At 37.0% G+C, this 21,716-nt stretch overlaps 1 non-coding gene and 1 pseudogene across 1 annotated transcript; both read right to left on the reverse strand.

The window, feature by feature from the left end:
• Positions 1–203: 203 nt before the first annotated feature.
• On the reverse strand, positions 204–21,316 carry LOC110455779 (annotated as a pseudogene).
• Trnas-aga lies at positions 7,886–7,958 on the reverse strand. The gene has a single exon. It is a non-coding gene; the product is annotated as a tRNA-Ser (tRNA).
• Positions 21,317–21,716: the final 400 nt, after the last annotated feature.

The raw sequence follows: 21,716 nt of genomic DNA on the forward strand, positions 1-21,716 counted from the left end.
ATTGAATAAAAAAAACTTGCCACATACCCTTAGACAAGGATTCCACGGGGGTGGATGTGTTGCCTGCTCAGCGCTTTTTGTAAGAAAGGTGTTTTGGCTTGAGTTATCGCGTAAACAGATATGCCAAAACACGGAAAGTTGAAACTCATCAGAAAAAACCGTAAAACATATTGAACATTATTGCTTCGATTGCTGTACAAAATTTGAAAGGAATAGATTAAAAAAAAAATGTTCTTGCATTTACTACACAATGCCCTTATTTGGCAATAAAAGGGGCATTTATACTCCACCAAAAATACACCTAAACTTCTGAAATGCGAACTTGTCCAAGCTATATTGGTATGCAAAATGTGTACCAAGTTTGAGTTCAATCAACCTAACGGAACTCAAGTTATCGCACGGAAACCTTGTTTCGGACGACGCATCCGACAACGACAAAGAAATACCTATATGTCCCCTCGCGATGCAGGCGACACAAAAACCAGTCTTGTACAAGCCTTGCTTTTTGCCACAAAATCACACCCCTTTTGCCTATCATGTATACTATATATAGTAGTATACCATAACCACAGACATCACACTTGTACAGTTTATCCCATATGTGTCTTGCAGTGCATTTTTACACTTTCTCCCTGATTAAATCCTAACAACAGACATCGCACTTGTAAGGCTTAATTCTCTCCTGTATGTGTCCTGAGGTGTCTATTTAGGCTATTTGCCTGATAAAACCCCTTACTACACAAATAACATGTGTATGGCTTCTTTTCTGTGTGTACTCTATGGTGTTTTTGATTTCACCTGTCTGATTAAACTATTAACCACAGACAGCACACTAGCATGGCTTCTCTCCTGTATCATCTGTCTGGCTAAACTCTTTACCACAGACATCACACTTAGTATGGCTTCTCTCCTGTGTGGATCTTGAGGCGTCTCTGTCGGTCACCTCTCTGACTAAACTCTTTACCACAGACATCACACTTGTATGGCTTCTCTCCTGTATGTATTCTAAAGTGTCTCTGTAGGCTACTTGCCAGATTAAACCCCTTATCACAGATATCACACTTGTATGGCTTCTCTCCTGTATGTGTCCTATGGTGATTTTTTCTGCTATCTTCTCGACTAAACTCTTTGCCACAAACCTCACATTTGAATGGCTTTTCTCCCGTATGTACCCTGAGGTGTCTTTGTCGTTCACCTTTCTGACTAAACTCTTTACCACAAACTTCACACTTGTATTGCTTCTCTCCTCCGTGTGTCCTGATTAGGTGTTTCTGTCGGTCACTTGAGGAAATATAACCTTTACCACAGACATCACACTTGTATGGTTTCTCTCCTGTGTGTATCTTGATGTGTATCTTTAGATAAGAAGCAAACAAAAACTCCTTACCACAGACATCACACTTGTATGGCTTCTCTCCAGTATGAATTCTGACATGATTATTTAGAATACCCAAACGATGAAACTCCTTACCACAGACATTACACTTGTATGGCTTTTCTCCTGTGTGTGTCATGAGGTGTATCTTTAATTGATAGGCAAATATAAACTCTTTACCACATATATCACATTTGTATGGCTTCTCTCCTGCATGTATTTTGATGTGTTTTTGTCTACCGACTTCCTGACCAAACCCTTTACCACATATATCACATTTGTATGGCTTCTCTACTGTATGTATTTTGATGTGTTTTTGTCTACCGACTTCCTGACTAAACCCTTTACCACATATATCACATTTGTATGGCTTCTCTGCTGTATGTATTCTGAGGTGCTTTTGTCTACCGTCTTCCTGACTAAAACCTTTACCACAGACATCACACTTGTAAGGCTTCTCTCCAGTATGTATTCTGAAGTGTTTTTGTCTTCCATCTTCCTGACTAAACCCTTTACCACAGATAACACACTTGTATGGCTTCTTATCTGTATGTTTTCTGAGGTGTCTTTGTCTGCCATCTTTCCGACTAAAACCTTTACCACAGACATCACACTTGTATGGCTTCTCTCCTGTATGGATCATGAGGTGTCTCTGTCGGTCACTTGTCTGACTAAACTCTTTACCACAAACATCACACTTGTATGGCTTCTCTCCTGTATGTATTCTGAGGTGTTTTCGTCTGCAATCTTCCCAACTAAACCCTTTACCACAGACATCGCACTTGTATGGCTTCTCTATCTCCTGTATGTATTCTGAGGTGTCTTTGTCTGCCATCTTTCCAACTAAACCCTTAACTACAGACATCACACTTGTATGGTACTCATAACATAAAACTCTTCGCCGCAGATATCACACTTGTGTGGCTTCTCTTCTGTATCCACTATTTGGTGTTTCTTGACTATGCTTTCGTTGTAGCTTCCTTTTCACTGATACCACACATGTACATGGCTTCTCTACTGTATGAGATGAAAGATGTCTCTGTGTCTGTTATTTGGCTGAGAAAGGAGCTTAACCTTAATGTGTTCACTTTACTACACACATCACAATCTTAGTACCAAATGATTTTCTATTTTTCAGATCCTGCTTGATTTCCTTCACGGTTTAATATTGCCTTTTGTCACGATTTGTTCATTCTGACACTGACAACAACAAATACGTGCAACTGATTACACAATTGTAATTTGGGCAAGTTCTTGATAAATGAGGTTTTGATTCTTTTATCTTTGAATACATGTACATCTATCCTTATGATCCTCACTTCTTTACCACATGGTTGATTTCAATGGGTAGAGATTGCGGTAGAAGGTAGAAGTTGGCAAAATCTCACCTAATTAAATCTGAAACCAAGAAAATAAATACATTACATATGCGACAGATTTTAATTGTACATAGGATTTAATAGGGATGCCTTCTAGCTTTGTGCTAAAGGGAATTTCCATTTAGCTCAGTGGTAGTGCGTCCAACTAGCTATAGGTACCTAATTAATCGCGGGTTCAATCCACAGTGGAAGCACACTATTCTCTATCCTGTTACCGTAGTGCCTGTGACCAACCCTTGTTTCAAGCTTTTGGTGAACGCAAATGCTTGGCAAGCGGATACCTAAACCTGGATTGTAAATAGGTGTGTCTTCGTGGGCGAAGACTTAGAAAAAGGAAGGAGGAATGTAGTGGAACTGGACCTGAACGAATGTCGGCGACCAGATATAGCTCATTTGGTAGAGCATCCCTCTAGAGTTGGGAATGTCCCAGGTTCGAACGCCGGGCTGGCCGTGAAGTTTTCGGTGTTCTACTACAAAAGGTGTCTGACTGGCCCTCCCCATGGTGACAGGGAGTTTCAAGCTGGGTTGTGGTGTTCGAGGACAAACACATTTAAGAAAGGGTAGAGTAATGTGGCAGTTTTTAATTGTACATATATAGGATTAAGTTTGCCTTCTAGTTTCGAACAAGAGGGATTTTCCCTTTAGCTCAGTGGTAAAGTGTCCAAATAGGAACCTAGGGATCACGGGTTCAATCCACAGTGGAAGCACACTATTATCTTTCCGGTTAAAGTGGTGCCTATGCCCAACCTTGCTTCAAGCAATTTGATGTCAGGATCAATCTAGACTTGATTCACTACGGTTTATTGATAGTTTCCCCTACAGAAAATAATTCCCCTGTCCTTTGAAATTCCCCCTAAGTGCTTCAAAATTCGACAAGAATACAGCGGTTTTCTTCAATATATATATGATTTCTTTAAAGTTCAACAGTTAAAATGCATAATACTGCATATATATTTTCTTCCCATAATTTTAACAAAAATTCTATAGCTTAAAACTGTTTATAAATAGAAATATACTGCATTAATGTAAGTCAGACAAAACATTTTATCTTTTACCTTCATCACGCTAGAGCCTTGTTTCAAAATTTGTATTTCCCCTTAATCTGAATAAGATTATTTCCCCCTAAAACCTTGATTGATCCCTGGGTGTATATATATGCTTAGCAAGGGGATACACGACCCTTGGTTGTAAATAGTTGTGTGTTCGGGGGCCAAGACTTAGAAAATAAGAGGCCCATGGGCCTTAACGGTCACCTGATATATTTATACAGATAGTTGATTTTGTATTTAACAGGAACAGAAATATTATTCAAAGTGACAAAAAACAATAAAACCACCTTATTCAATATCTAGCATACAGATTTAAGACTTTTTGTATTTGAAACTAACACCTCTGATTCTAAACAAGGGAAATGATGAATTTTTAGCACACTGACTCCTTTGAGCCCCACCCTACAGCCCTTGGGGGTAGGGCTGGCTCAAAATTTTCAAAGTATCAAACTGTCAACTCAAGGTTATAATTCCAATCAAGTTATTAACATGTAATATTCAAAGTATCATTTGCCATTATAAACCATAATAAATTTTGCCCCCCCTCCCCTCCTTCCCCAGGGGGTAACGTGAGACCCTAGGGTCATAAACCTTAAGACCCTTCCATCTATGAAGAGTATTACTTCCAATGGAAGTTTAACCTATGTTGGTCCAAAATGTGATTTCCCTATATAAACTATAGTAAAGTATACCGCCTCCCCAGGGGGAAACTTGAGACCCCAGGGTCTTGAGAAGAAGATTTTTGAAATTTCAGTCAATTCAACCCTTTTTGGCCCCACCCATCAGCCCCTGGGGGTCAGTCAGGGCTCATATGTGCATACTATCAAACTGCTACCTAATACTGATAATGCTAACCCAAATTGAATTACTTCCAATGGAAATTAAACAAATGTTGGTCCAAAATGTGATTTCCCTATATAAACTATAGTAAAGTTTACCCCCTCCCCAGGGGGAAACGTGAGACCCCAGGGTCAAGAAATTCACAATTTCGGTAAAGCACCTTAAGACCCTTCCATCTATGAAGAGTATTTGATTCTACCATATCTGGGTCTTGAGAAGAAGATTTTTGAAATTTCAGTCAATTCAACCCTTTTTGGCCCCACCCATCAGCCCCTGGGGGTCAGTCAGGGCTCATAGGTGCATATCATCAAACTGCTACCTAATACTGATTATGATAACCCAAATTGAATTACTTCCAATGGAAATTAAACAAATGTTGGTCCAAAATGTGATTTCCCTATATAAACTATAGTAAAGTTTTCCCCCTCCCCAGGGGGAAACGTGGGACCCCAGGGTCATGCAATTCACAATTTCGGTAAAGCACCTTAGGTCATGAAATTCACAATTTCGGTAAAGCACCTTAAGACCCTTCCATCTATGAATAGCATTTGATTCTACCATATCTTGGTCTTGAGAAGAAGATTTTTGAAATTTCAGTCAATTCAACCCTTTTTTGCCCCACCTATCAGCCCCTGGGGGTCAGTCAGGACTCATATGTGCATATCATCAAACTGCTACCTAATACTGATAATGATAACCCAAATTGAATTACTTCCAACGGAAATTAAACAAATGTTGGTCCAAAATGTGATTTCCCTATATAAACTATAGTAAAGTTTACCCCCTCCCCAGGGGGAAACGTGGGACCCCAGGGTCAAGAAATTCACAATTTTGGTAAAGCACCTTAAGACCCTTCCATATATGAAGAGTATTTGATTCTACCATATCTGGGTCTTGAGAAGAAGATTTTTGAAATTTTAGTCAATTTGACCTTTTTTGGCCCGCCCCTCAGGCAAAATTTCATTGAAATTGGTTCAGGGGTTTTGGAAAAGAAGATTTTTGAAATTTTAGTCAATTTGACCCTTTTTGGCCCCGCCCCTCAGGTCCCTGGGGGCTTGGGACTAAACCGGCAACTGTTTTTGTTGACCTTTGTCCATGGGAGGTCCATGCAAAATTTCATTGAAATTGGTTCATTGGTTTTGGAGAAGAAGTCGAAAATATAAATTGTTTACGGACGCACGACGGACAACGGACAAAAGGCGATCGCAATAGGTCACTTGAGACTTTGTCTCAGGTGACTTAAAAACAAAGGAGGACAGTAACTGGCTGGGTTGATCGTCGGCAACCAGATAGCTAAATTGGTAGACCATCCGTCTAGAGTTTGGAAGGTCCTGGGTTTGAACCCCGGACTGGCTGTGCATTTTTCCTCCCCTGTTACACATACATACAGCTGAAAAACTATGCATTCCTCCTAATTCTTGTATCTAATATTTATGATTAAATTTAATGATTTCATAAAACAATATATTTAAGAAAACAGCAAATAGATATTGGGGTATCTAACTGCCATGATAGACTGATACCATGATTTACTTTGTGTGATTTATATCTCAGGCTATGTGTACCAGTGATATAATTATTATACAATAAGCTGTGTGACATCTATACAACTAGACCAAGCACTGTTGGAATATAGTACATTTGCTTATGTAGTTGAGTGAAAAAGGTATGAAAAATATTTTTAAATTCTAATTAATGTTTGGAATAAAGAAATAGCATCCCTTTGTCATTGATGATGCTTATTAAGTCGTAGAGATTTCTCCACCTGAGTTGTCGACAGAGTGGCCCAAAGGGCCTGTATTGCATACCTGAATCTATCAGTAATCAAAGACAAAATATTTGAAACATTAAAAAATGTGAATCCAAATCTTCATGCGGACTGTACTACATCCATGGTAACGGCAATCGAAAATACAGGCTTCTGCACTAAATGCTTTGAAAGGGAAGTAACTCGTAAATAACTACCTGGAGAACTTTTAGCCGGTATATATATATATATTGTAGGCATACTTTTATTGACACATTTCAGTACTTTGCACTGCTACGATCAACCTCTGAACCTGCAATTTTGCACATAGCTAGGTTAGTGGATATGATTTATGAATCAGAAGGAAAACAAATAATAATCTAATAAAGAATTCCTTGGTACTTGAAAACCTCCCTTGAAACTCATTCCTCCCCTGTAGGCATACTCTTTATCAACGTATTCAGGTACAGTGCACTGCTGCTATCCAACTATCATTTTGCACAAAGTTTGATTATTGAATATAATTTATGAATCAGTAGAAAAAAAATCTAATAACAAATTCCTGGGTGCGCAAAATCTGCCCTGGACCCTCATTCTTCCCTCGTAGGCATTTTTATTGACCTACTGCTGTACTTTTTACTGTTATGATTGACCTGAAATTGAGCATACAGCTAGGTCATTGAATATTATTTATGAATCAGAGGATTTTTTTTTATCTTTTAACGAATTCCTTGATGCACCAAAACCTTCCTGGGCACTCATTAGGGTGACCGTCACTTTCACAAAAGGTTACTATTCGATTGGCCCACTGCAGGGGTTCATTACAAATGTCTGCATTATAAAGTGGTATACACATATGATTACATGTATGTGTGATGTGACCCATATAAGTATAGCATATGTGTATTTCAGACACAGGTAGTAGCCTCGTCTGCCAATACACCTATAATATAATCAAGAGTCAAGGGACTCTGCCCCTAGTAAAATGACCCTGTTCCAAAAAACATGTGATTTTGTCATAACCGTTCATAATATGATGCTGAGAGCAGTCTAGATTGATAGGGAAAATTATTGTCTTTGATATGATGCATGATTTGCCATATATCATGCAGTATAATTTTCGTTACACTTCATGAAATATTGAAAAAAATAGTTGAATTTCAGATAGTCAAACACTGTGTTGTCCCCCGGATGACACCCTAAAACGTCAGTGGGCAGTGCCAAACACAGTACGCTATTCAATGTCGGTACAGTGTTTCTACGATATGAAACAAACTTACTTTTATGATAGTTCATGGCCTTACAATTGTAACATCTTTAGTTGGATGCTTTACTAATTGAGCTATCTGGTCGCTGACGATCGACCCAGTCCAGTTCCGCTACATTCCTTTCTCCTTTAACAAAGTCTTCGACTCCAAAGACACACCAGACCCTATACCACCTTCTGTGGGTATATTTTGTTGGGCGCCAAATGTAACAGGAGAGGAAAAATGCACGACCAGACCGGGGTTTGAACCTGGGACCCTCCGAACTCTAGACGGATGCCCTACCAATTGAGCCATCTGGTCGACGACGATCGACCCAGTCCAGTTCCGCTACACATTATCATGTTGGACACCCGAGTCCAGTTTTGAAGCTGCTCATAATGAAAAATATATGGAAGTTGATTGGTATACCCTTGTCAAGAACAATGTCAATAATGACCTTTGCAGAAATTGTTTGTCGAAAATATTATTGATTTTGTCTGAAAGGTAACTTTTAAATGCAGAATTGGAGCACAGGGGCTGGTATAGACTTTTATGATTAAATTAGCTACAAACACCTATATATGTTTTTATATAGGTATTTCTAGCTAATTTTATCATAAATTTCTATATAGCTATACAAGCCCCTGTGATTGGAATAGTGCAAAATTGCATTTAATATTTTAAGTCATGAAAACACTTACCTGTACATGCATTTCTAAAGTATCTGTGTGTTCACTATTATCGATAAAAGTAAGAAAATGCTTCAAATCTCAAGAAAGATTGCATGTTTATTTTCACTGAATAAATCACATCTGAGCACAAAGCAATCGAGGCTGACTAAGGTTGGAAAAAGAATGCAAAGCATTGAAAACACTACAGGTTCTCACTTAGATGCGATAACGTAGCTTCTGACAATGTTTTCAAAATTGAAATAAATACATTTACAGCATAGAAATGCCAATGGTAAGAAGAGCATAGCTCTCGGGGCCGAAGTATTGGTAACACATGCGTGCGTAAACATAGTTGCTTCCCCTTGCTTCACTTTGCCTTTATTTTTTTTCGTCCGGAAGTAGACGTCCAGTGGGGAAATAGGAAGTGTATCCTTTAAGCGAAGACAATTGTGTTTCAACCCATACATGAATATCTTCATATAGTGAAAACAATCTTCATGTTTTATTACTTGTTTATTTAGATAAAACATGATATACATTCTGAGTGAAAAAAGTCTTTCACATAAATGTGATACTAACAGGCATGAAACTTCATTCAGAGTTTATCATACTATGACGTCACAAGCACGTCACAATCCTTCGGTTATTTCCGGAAGGGTGAAAAATAATCAGAAAATTCTGGAACTGATGCCGTTGCATTTATCGTTGTCTGTGCTTCAAGACTTTTTTTCATTTTTTTCCACAGGCACAGAAAGTAAAAATGCAGATATTTTCTGAAGATCGTTTTTGATTCTATTGATATTTCTACCGGGAGATATCTTCAAAAAGAGATCATTTAAAATTAAATCAGCTTTTAATTTCCCTTTCTTGAGATTGTGAACGAAAGTCTGAATATAGTCTTTACATTATGTATGCATCACCACTCATAAAAGAAGCAATGGAAATGCTCAAATGATATACATAAAAGCAAAGCCAATCACTCACTACCATTTTTTTTTTTTTTTTGCTGTACAATAAGAATTTATTGAAATATAAATTTAAGCCCGAACAGGTTCGACCAATCATAAAGTGGCGAGGTCGGCCCATGTAGTTAACACATAAAAAGTCGTAAAATTGGCGGTAAAATCTGGAGTTGCATGCTTTATAACGTCATAATTAAGGTCATTGGAGTGTATTGATAAACGGAAACAGGAAGTACATCCCTTGTTGAAAATCCAATGTAGGGAGACAGTATCACTATTTCCGCAAATTCTAATGTTTAATATTAAACTGATGAATATTGTATGTTTATTATTGACAAAACAGTGTGTTCTCTCAATATTAAAGTATTTCAAAGCAATCCAGGCTTTAATTCAGGGGTTTTTTTATCAATGAGTCACATGTGTCAATTTTTCTGTACTTCAGGAAACCGGCTACCTCCTGTGAAGTTTTTCAAGAACGATAACTCTTACCTGCAATTACTATGTGTATATGGTTTTATTATAAAATGTCAATTTTTATATCGTCTATAGAGAATAAATTTTACACAATTTCAGCATTTATTAAACTGATATACATTAATGCAATACTAATATATGTCAGTATCATTTTTATTGACATTATTTTGTAAAAATATTGTGTCTTTCATTTTTTTTTTCAAAATTCACTCCATTTTACATAAATTTCCATTTAAAAACCTTAAAATTCTGAAAACCTATATGTTTTTTGTGGCAGAATATTTTCTTTACTTTAAAGCAATATAACTACAAAATTTGAAGAAATTCTACTGAGAAATGGTGACACAATCCTTAAACCTCAAGCCGATTCCAATGGGGCCGAATTTACCAGAATGCCTGTCCGAACTTAGGCCTACCGCATGACGGGGCTCGTTCGGCCATCCGATTTTCCGACAGGAAAAGTTAAATAATGTTCCAAAACGGGCGTGCAGCCATACTTCCTAAATCGGACTTTAATATTAAAAAAAAAGTTCGAACTTGCCCCGGTCTCCCTTCTTGTTATGTCGGTCTTAATCTCATTAGAGCTGGTGTTTTATTGTTATTCCTCGACTACTGTAGCCGACTTTAAATAAAGTTTATCTTATCCCTTTCTGAAAGTTGTTTTCTGAATCAGTAAATTACACAGATCAACAAAAGCTACGCTCTTTTAAGGCTTTGTCTTTTCATATTAAACGGATCGATATTCATACTCACCAACAGTTTATATTCCACAAAATATCCATCTAGTCCACTTATAAGTCCCCCTGGTCTCTTCAAAATTCATAGACACCGGAAGTTTTGGACAGGTACATACAAAGCTGCCCGTTAACCGGAGATTCCGGATTACATGCTTAAGTGTGGTCATATAGATATCACGCCTATCATACGCTGGTATGATACATGTGTACGAGGGATGTGTTCTCAGTTCTCCCACATTTTAGAGATTAAAGAAAAGTGTTGATATAACCTGTTATATATAGGAAGACAATAATAGCAGAGACGTATATATTTATAATAAATACGTCTCTGATAACAGCAAATTATAGTCTGTTTCATATACTTACCCCACAGGTAACTTAATTACCTGTCTGACTTGTAGCATTTCTGTGTATTTGATATGTTAGGTATTTTGGGATATATATATATTTTAGTTTTAATGAATAATGGGGGGGGGGGGGATAAAAAGATAATAAATAAACACTAAAAATTGTCTGTTAGGTTAATTTAGATTTTCTGTGTATGTGATGATATAATGTAAGGTATTTTTTGGATACATATATTTTTTAAGTGTTAAAGTAATATTTTGTTTGGGGTTTCAAATTGATAAAATAAAATAATAAACACTTAATTGTCTGTTGATCAAATTTTAGGTTAATAATTTAAAATTCTTTAATACATATACACAAGATAGAATCATTACATACATAATGCACAATACAGATATAACAATAACTCAATAGTTTACAGTCAAATATATCAATACTTATACATTACATTTCTTTAACATTGCACTTTTTAAGCCACCAAATACAAGACATGCTAAAATATATACTTAAAAGAGCTATGGCGGAAAACCGCCCATATTTCCCCAAGTCAGCATTTATGGATAAGGGGAAAAAAATAATGAGTAAATAATTTCTTGTAGCGAAAATGCATGGAATAGATATCAAACCAATTGGATATGAATTTTTGAGCTACTGAGATATTAGGTATTGTTAATATAATACTATAAATATAGCCATATTCACTATATCCATGAAAGTGATGGCGTTTCCCAGACTTGAAAAACATACTTTCATCACTTTCCAATCCGAGGACCAACTTTGAATACTTTTTTTGATTCCGTGATGTAATATGCAAAATAAATCGTATGACGGGAAAGTGGTCCTCCGTTGACTGTTTGAGAAAGTGCTCAAAATGATAAAAAAAAAAACATAGCTGATCAAGCTTCTCAAAACTACGACATGTGTTTCTTGGGTAAAAACATATTGCATTTCCATATTTGTACAAATGCAGTTTACTTTTGACCAGTAGAAGTGAACGGTGCAAGTTCGAATCCACGTTCACCTTTTTTTTTACATTTAGGCATGTGATCTTTTTCCTTGATTACACTGAAATAATGAAATATTTTTCAAATCAATGGAACATATGCCTTTTATTGATATTTTAAAAACATACCTATTGATTTAACTTCTATGGAATCATGTCATCTAATTCCTATACACGTGGACAGTACAGCTACGCTTTGTAGATAAGACGTCTTTTTAAATGATATTGATGAATTGTTTTACCCTTCAATTGACACTAGTAATTTTATTTATTATTTAAACACATACAAATGATGCCAAAAAAAACAAAATATGTGGGATTATTGCGTCATAATAAAAAAGGCCAAGCAATAAAAAAGGCATGCTACAGTCCTACAGTCAAGTGTCACAATAATAAGAGATGTGATGCTGTGTTTGTGTACTCCATCGTCCGGATCTCAATGTGTTCATAGATAATGGTAAAACTCATCATTATCCCACGAATTAGCATAGGACGCGATCAATTTTAATGATTTTTATGATAGTTATAATATACTTCTAACATCTAGGAATTTAGATGAATTTCTTTTTTTAAAGCTTAATTATCAACTGTTAGTCACACATAACCATTCTTACTAGGTATTTAGGCATCTTATTAAATGTTACAATGATAAAGAAAAGTTTTATTTTATAAATATTTATATTATTATTTAAATAATATGTTTAAAGTACAAAATTATTACAAAATAAAGTGACATATTTCATCTTATCAAATGTCATATCAGCAGCACAAAGACTACAGAATGGATATTAAATATATATTAATATATATAATCTATTATTAAAAATCTGAAAACTGATTAGATAACTTTTTCAGATCGAGGATGATCGGCATGGTCATCGTAAGATAAATACTGCAAATACTACTCAGAAACTGACTATCATCCTTCTAACAACGTTCTTCTCTCCATGTTATTTCAAAAAGTGCTGGAACTGAGAACAAGCCGATGAGGTAAGGTGTAGGGGTGGGGATGTGAGCGTTTGACCGGCGTAGAAGGTATTGTATGCATGACGATGCACGTGCTTTTGGTGGTGCGAACATGTACAGTCTACTGAAGGAAAAACTTAACGAAACGTATTGTAAGAGATCATTCCAGGAAGGCATGTTCAGGATACAAGGGAAAGGGGATGGTAGACTGGAGACAAGTCCACTGTCGCAGAAAGAACTTAGAAGGTCTGTATATTTGCATTACTTCTGCGTGGTACGTACTTGAATGAATTGTTTCCTGCAGAACCTTCCTCCCATACTAATGTTAATGTTTTAATGATGAATGGACTTGTTTGAGAAGCTAGAGCATCAGGACGTGGATGTTTTTACTTCCGAATTCAGCCCAGACGACACATATAAGAAAAAGAACTGTTGTGAATATTTTGGGTCGGGATCAGAAGCCTTTTCAACCTCGACAAAGTCGCCTGGTTCAGGTGACGCATCTACAACAATCCAACTGTCACGGAATAAACAGAGTCGTGCCGAGAAAAGCATTGCTTCAAAGAACTCGTGGAAAATCCAGGTAAATACATTCTTACCGCATGCCAACTGATCAGGATTAACACACGTCCATTGACCGTCCTTATGTGTGGTACATCAAATGAGAACATACAGGTAACACTGACAACCAAACCAGCATGGTCTATAGAGACCACCTCTACATCAGTACTGGGGAAATACAAAAAGCATCTGGGTGGAACTGCCTAGGAGTCCAGAGGGATGAACATGGTCAGGACTTTCGCGGAAGCAGCAGCACCAGTAACACATGATCGACATGAAAAAAGGTGCATGGTGTCTGACAAAAAACTTAATCTGACAGACATGTTCTCACGGCATTACAGTTTTTGATAAAGAGAGAAAGATATTTTAAGGAACAGAAAGATTTTGTATAACGGATGTGTTATTCACCCATCACAGCCTTATATACCAATATCTGAGTACAACTCGTAGACAGTGCAGTTGTTACATCCTAGTTGTAACCCGCTGTATGTTTTGGTTCCTGAGCACTAGCAGGTACCATTTTCTCTAGATCTCCGTGCTAATTTGGATCTGACGACAGACGGACGGTCAGATGGACGGACGCCGCACCACGACATACGCTCACTTGGCCCTTTGGTCCAGGTAAGCTTAAATGTGCATTGTGACGTCTTCATTATACTATTTTTTTTTCCTTTTTTTTTTTTTTGCATGCATGGCATAGTAATGTTTACCCAAGTACACTGTAGAGCAGTTTAAGTGTTGCCTCTTTTATTATAAACACATTTTGATACGCTATTCTCTTTTGTCTTCACATTAACTTTCTAGTAGACGTAATAAATTTGAAATGAAATTTAGGTACTGTATTCTGAAAACAAAGTCTTGTCCAGAGAAAGGGAAACATTTACCTTTACTACAATGTCAATTTTAATTGACATCCAGTTCTGTGACCAGTTCTTTCTGGATGACAACTTTCACCTCAATCGCTACTAACCAACTTTAAACGTTGTTTTCGTATTCAACATTTTCAAAGCGTTATACACACAAGACGCATCACTTTCGAAATGCATGCGTCTTAAATGACTGTAGTTATACATTACATGTTGTCAGCCCACATGCGTCTTAAATGACCGTAGTTATACATTACATGTTGTCAGCCCACATGCGTCTTAAATGACTGTAGTTATACATTACATGTTGTCAGCCCACATGCGTCGAAAACAAAACCGAAAAAATGGTTACATTGGTTAAGTGTCGGCCTTCCAATATTAACGTCATGTGTTCAACCAATGCCGTTTGTTCTGCTTTTCTTTTCCACACATCCAAATTTGAAATAACTATAATTCTATAAAATGCATCGCAACATGTGAAAAGGACTCGTTCAAATATCCCACACTAGAAACAATGGTAGTAATATACTTGAACATGACGTTACCTTTTTAAGTAATTGTTTTTTTCTTTGGGGGTTTGTGTGGAACGCCAGCAAGTCACTAGTTGTATATCATAACTTTAGGCCTCTTAGTGTTTTAGGTGATACAGTTTGAATTTTTAACATATTTGACTCCTATGACCACGAATACCTGCTAATTTCATTACCGTTCCCATACGTCTTTGTACTACATTCAAGCAACTACAAGCTTCATGTTTTGTATCATGACTCCAGAGCTTTACAATCTTTAGAGGAGTGTTTTGACAGATTTGACCCATGTCACATTGAATATAATTCAAGATCATTTCTTTTCATAAAAATCGAGGCACTTATTGTCGGCAAGTCACTGATACTTAATCTTGACTCTATGTATCTTAGTTCTTCAGAAGAAGCTGTTCCGGTGCGTAAATATAGTTTACTCCAGTGACTTTGAATATAACTCAAGGTAATATCGTTGTTCCTAACTTTGTTGTACATTCATTCCAGCTTTTTTCTCAACCTCATGTCCTTTTGGTTCTTCCAGAAGACTACCAGTCTAATATCATGGCTCTAGGCCTTTTGGTTCTCCAGAAGAAGCAGTTTTTGATATATTTGACAACTGTGAGCTTGAAAGAAGGCTAAAGTCATTTTTATTTAAAACATTGTTGTGTTACAAGCCAGGAAACTAGAGTACCAGCCATATACCATGGCTCTAGGTCTTTCAGTTCCTCAGATGAAGTCATTTAAAGTTTCTGATATATTTGACAACTGTGAGCTTGAAGGTAGGCTCAAGTCATTTTAATTTAAAAGTTATGGTGTGCTATATCCCAGGAAACTGCCAGCCATACATCATGACGTTCGGCCTTTCAGTTCTTCAGACGTTGTCATTTAAAGAAAAACTTGACGCACAACGCATAAAAGGACGGACGACACACGCTGCACCAAGGCATAGCTCACTTGCACTTGGGGCAGATACTGTAAGCTTCAACCTCCATACCATATTTTGAATAAAAAATGTTTATTTTTTTCAATATAAGTAAAATGATGAAAGCATTGTATAATACATATATAAACCCGGTACATACATAGCTGGTTTTTTTTTTATAAATGTACCTGCCATGGTTCAAAATCTCCAACACAAATCCTGACCAACAACTTCACAGCTCAACATGCACAATTAACACATATATATGTCAATTGGATTTGACATCAGGCTATATATATAGCTAGGCTTATTAAATCCTTAACACACTCAAAACAATCCAAATTTAACAGTGAAGGGGAGCTAACTCCTTTGAAATATATCTTCTAACTGACATATTCATTTTCAATCATTGTCAGTATGTTTTAGATATTAACAATTGAATCACGTTTATTTGCTGACAACCCGGCCTGCATAAAATCCACATGAAACAGGCCCTAACGTCCACGTGTATTGGCCATCCACCCACTGCATATGCATGCGCAGGATAAGTGACCAAGAAACACACATTTTGTACATTTCAGAATAAGATATAAATGGATTTTTATACATGTATGGGGAAATGGATTTGGTTCTCTTTATTGGCAAGTAATTAGAGATTAATAGGAATGGACTGTCGCTATAGAATTTATTTAATTCCAGTCAGAATAACAGTGATATTATATAAAGATCTATATATATATTTACCAGCATTAGCATGTATCTGCACAGTGACACTATAAACATAAGTATCACTTTCGCTACACCGCCAGTTCACGTTCTTCAAATCCAGTGTATACGTAGCATTGAGACAATAAAGGATGATAAAATTCTTGTAGTAGGGACTATTAATATTATTCCATGATGCTCGGAACAGAACTGTGTTGCGCTCATGACATTCTATCACAATATGTATGCGGTCTTTTTATCTTAAATGACAGAGGGATACCTTTGGGTCAGGTGAACGAACTAGTAATCTCGAGGTCATGGTAAAAATTCACCTTTAAGCTTCCAAGCCAAAAATACCGGTACTTTTCACAGACATCATACACCAATGGCCTTTTTATGTACTTCATGTCTGAATATATCCTATGAATTGAATAAACAAAACTTGCCACATACCCTTAGACAAGGATTCCACGGGAGTGGATGTGTTGCCTGCTTAGCGCTTTTTGTAAGAAAGGTGAAACTCAACAGAAAAACCCGTAATATATGTTGAACATTATTGCTTCGATTGATGTACAAAATTTGAAAGGAATTGATTAAAAAATAAAAAAAGTTCTTGCATTACTACACAATGCCCATATTTGGCAATAAAAGGGGCATTTATACTCCACCAAAAATACACCTAAACTTCTGAAATGCGAACTTGTCCAAGCTATATTGGTATGCAATATGTGTACCAAGTTTGAGTTCAATCAACCCAACGGAACTCAAGTTATCGCACGGAAACCTTGTTTCGGACGACGCAACCGACAAAGTAATACCAACATGTACTTGTATATGTTGCCTCGCGTTGCAGGCGACACAAAAACCAGTCTTGTACAAGCCTTGCTTTTTGCCACAAAATCACACCCTTTTTGCCTATCATGTATACTATATAGTAGTATACGATAACCACAGTCATCACACTTGTACAGTTTATCCCATATATCATTATGTGTCTTGCAGTGCATTTTTACTTTCTCCCTGATTAAATCCTAACAACAGACATCGCACTTGTAAGGCTTAATTCTCTCCTGTATGTGTCCTGAAGTGTCTATTTAGGCTATTTGCCTGATAAAACCCCTTACTACACAAATAACATGTGTATGGCTTCTTTTCTGTGTGTACTCTAGGGTGTTTTTGATTTCACCTGTCTGATTAAACTATTAACCACAGACAGCACACTAGCATGTCTTCTCTCCTGTATCATCTGTCTGACTAAACTCTTTACCACAGACAGCACACTAGCATGGCTTCTCTCCCGTATCATCTGTCTGACTAAACTCTTTACCACAGACAGCACACTAGCATGGCTTCTCTCCCGTATCATCTGTCTGACTAAACTCTTTACCACAGACAGCACACTAACATGGCTTCTCTCCTGTATCATCTGTCTGACTAAACTATTAACCACAGACAGCACACTAGCATGTCTTCTCTCCTGTATCATCTGTCTGACTAAACTCTTTACCACAGACATCACACTTGTATGGCTTCTCTCCTGTATGTATTCTAAAGTGTCTCTGTAGGCTACTTGCCAGATGAAACCCCTTACCACAGAAATCACACTTGTATGGCTTCTCTCCTGTATGTATCTCCAAATGCCACTTAAAATGATAGGATATATATATAAACTCTTTATCACAGACATCACATTTGTATGGCTTCCTTTTCTGTGTGTACTCTAATTAGGTGTTTTTGGTTTCACCTGTCTGGTTTAACTCTTTACCACAGACATTACACTAGTATGGCTTCTCTCCTGTATGTTTCCTGAGATGCTTCTGTCTGTCACCTCTCTGATAAAACTCCTTACCACACTCATCACACTTGTATGGCTTCTCTCCTGTATGTATTCTAAGGTGTCTCTGTTTGCTATTTGCCTGACTAAACCCTTTGCCACAGATATCACATTTGTATGGCTTTTCTCCTGTATGTATCCTACGGTGATTTTGTCTGCCATCTTCCCGACTAAACCCTTTGCCACAGACATCACACTTGTATGGCTTCTCTCCTGTATGTATCATGAGGTGTCTTTGTCGTTCACCTGTCTGATTAAACTCTTTACCACAAACATCACACTTGTATGGCTTCTCTCCTCTGTGTGTCCTGAGGTGTTTCTGTCGGTCACTTGAGGTAGTACAACCCTTACCACAGACTTCACACTTGTATGGCTTCTCTCCTGTATGTGTCCTGAGGTGTCTCTTTAGATTAGAGGCAAACATAAACTCCTTACCACAGACATCACACTTGTATTTCTTCTCTCCTGTATGTATTCTGAGGTGTTTATTTAGAATATGCAAAAGATGAAACTCTCTACCACATATATCACACTTGTATGGCTTCTCTCCTGTATGTATTCTGATCAGGTGTTTTTGTCTGCCATCTTCCTGACTAAACCTTTTACCACAAAAATCACACTTGTATGGCTTCTCTATTGTATGTATTCTGAGGTGTTTTTGTCTGCCATCCTCCTGAAGAAACCCTTTACCACAGATATCACACTTGTATGGCTTCTCTATCTCCTGTATGTATTCTGAGGTGTCTCTGTCTGCCATCTTTCCGACTAAACCCTTAACCACAGACATCACACTAAGGGTACTCGTAACATAAAACTCTTCGCCGCAGATATCACACTTGTATGGCTTCTCTTCTGTATCCGCTATATGGTGTTCTTGATAACGCTTTCGTTGTAGCTTCCTTTTCGCTGATACCACACATGTACATGGCTTCTCTACTGTGTGAGATGAAAGATGTCTCTGTGTTTGTTATATGGCTGAGAAAGGAGCTTAACCTTAATCTGTTCACTTAACCACACACATCATAATTTGTTCATCCTGACAATGACTTTATAACTATATATATATGTATATCCTCAACGAACATCCACTTATTTTACTGATCATGATAACACAATTGTAATTTGGGCAAGTTCTTGATAAATGAGGATTTGATTCTTTTATCTTTGAATACATGTACATCTATCCTTATGATCCTCACTTCTTCACCACATGGTTGATTTCAAAGGGTAGAGATTGCGGTAGAAGTTGGCAAAAACTCATCTAATTCTATCTGAAACCAAGAAAATAAATACATTACATACATGTATAAACAGCTTAAAAACTATATGCATTCCTTCTAATTCTTGTATCTAATATTTATGATTAGATTTAATAATTTCATAAAACAATATATCTAAGAAAACAGCAAATAGATATTGGGATTAACAACTGCCATGATAGATTAATACCATGATTTACGTTGTGTGATTTAAAGGGACATCAAGTGAAGAGCCATATTTTTTTTAATGAATGTAAGTGTTGTATGCACTTCCACTTGTTACCTTGCTATCCCAATTCATAGACTGTTTCAAATGTCCAGTTTGACCACTTGAATTGTTCAGGAATGCCTTGTTAAAAATAGTGCCAATAACGTCATGTGAGGGTTTTGAAACAAGGCAGTAAACACAGGTGGTCTAATCGAGATGCAAAGTTTCCAAAGGGGCCCCCAGTGAGGGGCTGTCTGACAGGCAACTGCAACTTCTTACCGCACTATGTGTATGAAACCAGGAAATATGATTTCCAAGTCCATGTTAAAACTTATTAGGGCCCCGTATTGAAGATACGGGTGCCCTATATTAATCACTGTCTGTCTGTCTGTCTGTCTGTCCGTCCACAAATTTTGTTTCTGGCTGATAACTTTAGTATTTATTGACCAATGTACATGAAACTTGGTCAAGATGTTCAGTTCACAAAAATACACATTAAGGTAAAAAAAGTCGAGGTCAAAGGTCAAGGTCATTAGGTTCAATGGTCAAGGTCAAATTTTACATATTTTCACTGATGAACATTTTGTTATGACATTATGAAGCAAAGTTGATCAGAATTAAACAAGGAGTCAACTGACCAAAGGTCAAGGTCATCGGGTCAGGGGTCAAGGTCAAATTTTGTAGCTTTTCACTGGTGAACATTTCGCTATGACATTATGGAGCAAAGTTGTTCGGAATTAAACAAAGAGACACACTGAGGTAAAAAGTCAAGGTCAAAGGTCAAGATCATTAGATTGAAAGGTCAAGGTCAAATTTTGCATCTTTTCACTGATGAAAATTTTGTGAGACATGATGAAGCAAAGTAGATCAGAATTATACAAAGAGTCAACTGACCAAAGGTCAAGGTCATTGGGTCAAAGGGCAAGGTTAAATTTTGTATTTTTTCACTGGTGAACATTTCGCTATGACACTTTGAGGCAATGTAGCTCAGAATTAAACAAGGAGTCAATTGACCAAAGGTCAAGGTCACTGGATCAAAGGTGAAGGTTAAGTGTTGTACCTTTTCCCTGATGAACATTTTGTTATGACATTATGAAGCAATGTTATTCAGAACTTAACACAGAGTCAACTGACCTTAGGTCCAGGTTACGGGGTCAAGGTCAAGTTTTGTATTTTTCACTGATGATCATTTTGTTAATATATTATAAAGCAAAGTTGGTCGGAATTAAAGAATAAGTCAACTGACCAAAGATCAGGGGTGCTGGGTTAATGGTCAAGGTCATTTGGGGTCAAAGGTCAAAGACAAAGTGGATCTCTGACTTTGACCCTGGCTCTTGATTGAGGAGGTATATAAGGTTAAATAAAACAAATCAAAGCTAACAAATGAGTATTGCACCGGTATTTACATTTCTGTTAGCCCAGCAAATATGGAGGTGGAAGGAAACAAGACTCACATCATAGTACATGTAAAATATATATTTTGCTTCCTTGCGATTCTTTTTGAAGTCCAAATAGCAAAAGTCAAGCTCAGCTATAAGGGCAGATTACTTCTTGATGATTATTGGGGATATATTGCCACAAGACGGGGCCCTTACTGACCTGTCAGTGTTCTAGTTGAATCCTCTAAGCAGTAATTATTCATCATCAGAAGTTAATTGCACACATGCCATTATTCAAAATTTAAATGTAGAAATATCTGTTGGCCTCTCGGCATGATTTATAGACACAAGGACAAATCTATTACCGGAATGTGACTGGAATAAATGGATACGGGGCTGATCTCCTTCCATCAACCATTGGACAAACTTTTCTGTAAAAAGGAATATTCACGTGACGAATATCCTATTTCAAATGTTTTCAAAAAGTGTATATATACACTGTATGCATTGACAAGTATAAAAGGAAAAGAGAAATATTTGTGATTTTTTTTTATTATGACTCTTTAAATGTCTTTGGCCACTTTTTCTAGACCATGCATATATATGCGTTAAAGGTAGTTCTGTCATCCAAGGAGCAACGCTGTCAATTCCTTCAGAATTCCA

Source organism: Mizuhopecten yessoensis, unplaced genomic scaffold (genome assembly GCF_002113885.1).
Source record: "Mizuhopecten yessoensis strain PY_sf001 unplaced genomic scaffold, ASM211388v2 scaffold8381, whole genome shotgun sequence".
Classification (NCBI taxonomy): Eukaryota; Metazoa; Mollusca; class Bivalvia; order Pectinida; family Pectinidae; genus Mizuhopecten; species Mizuhopecten yessoensis.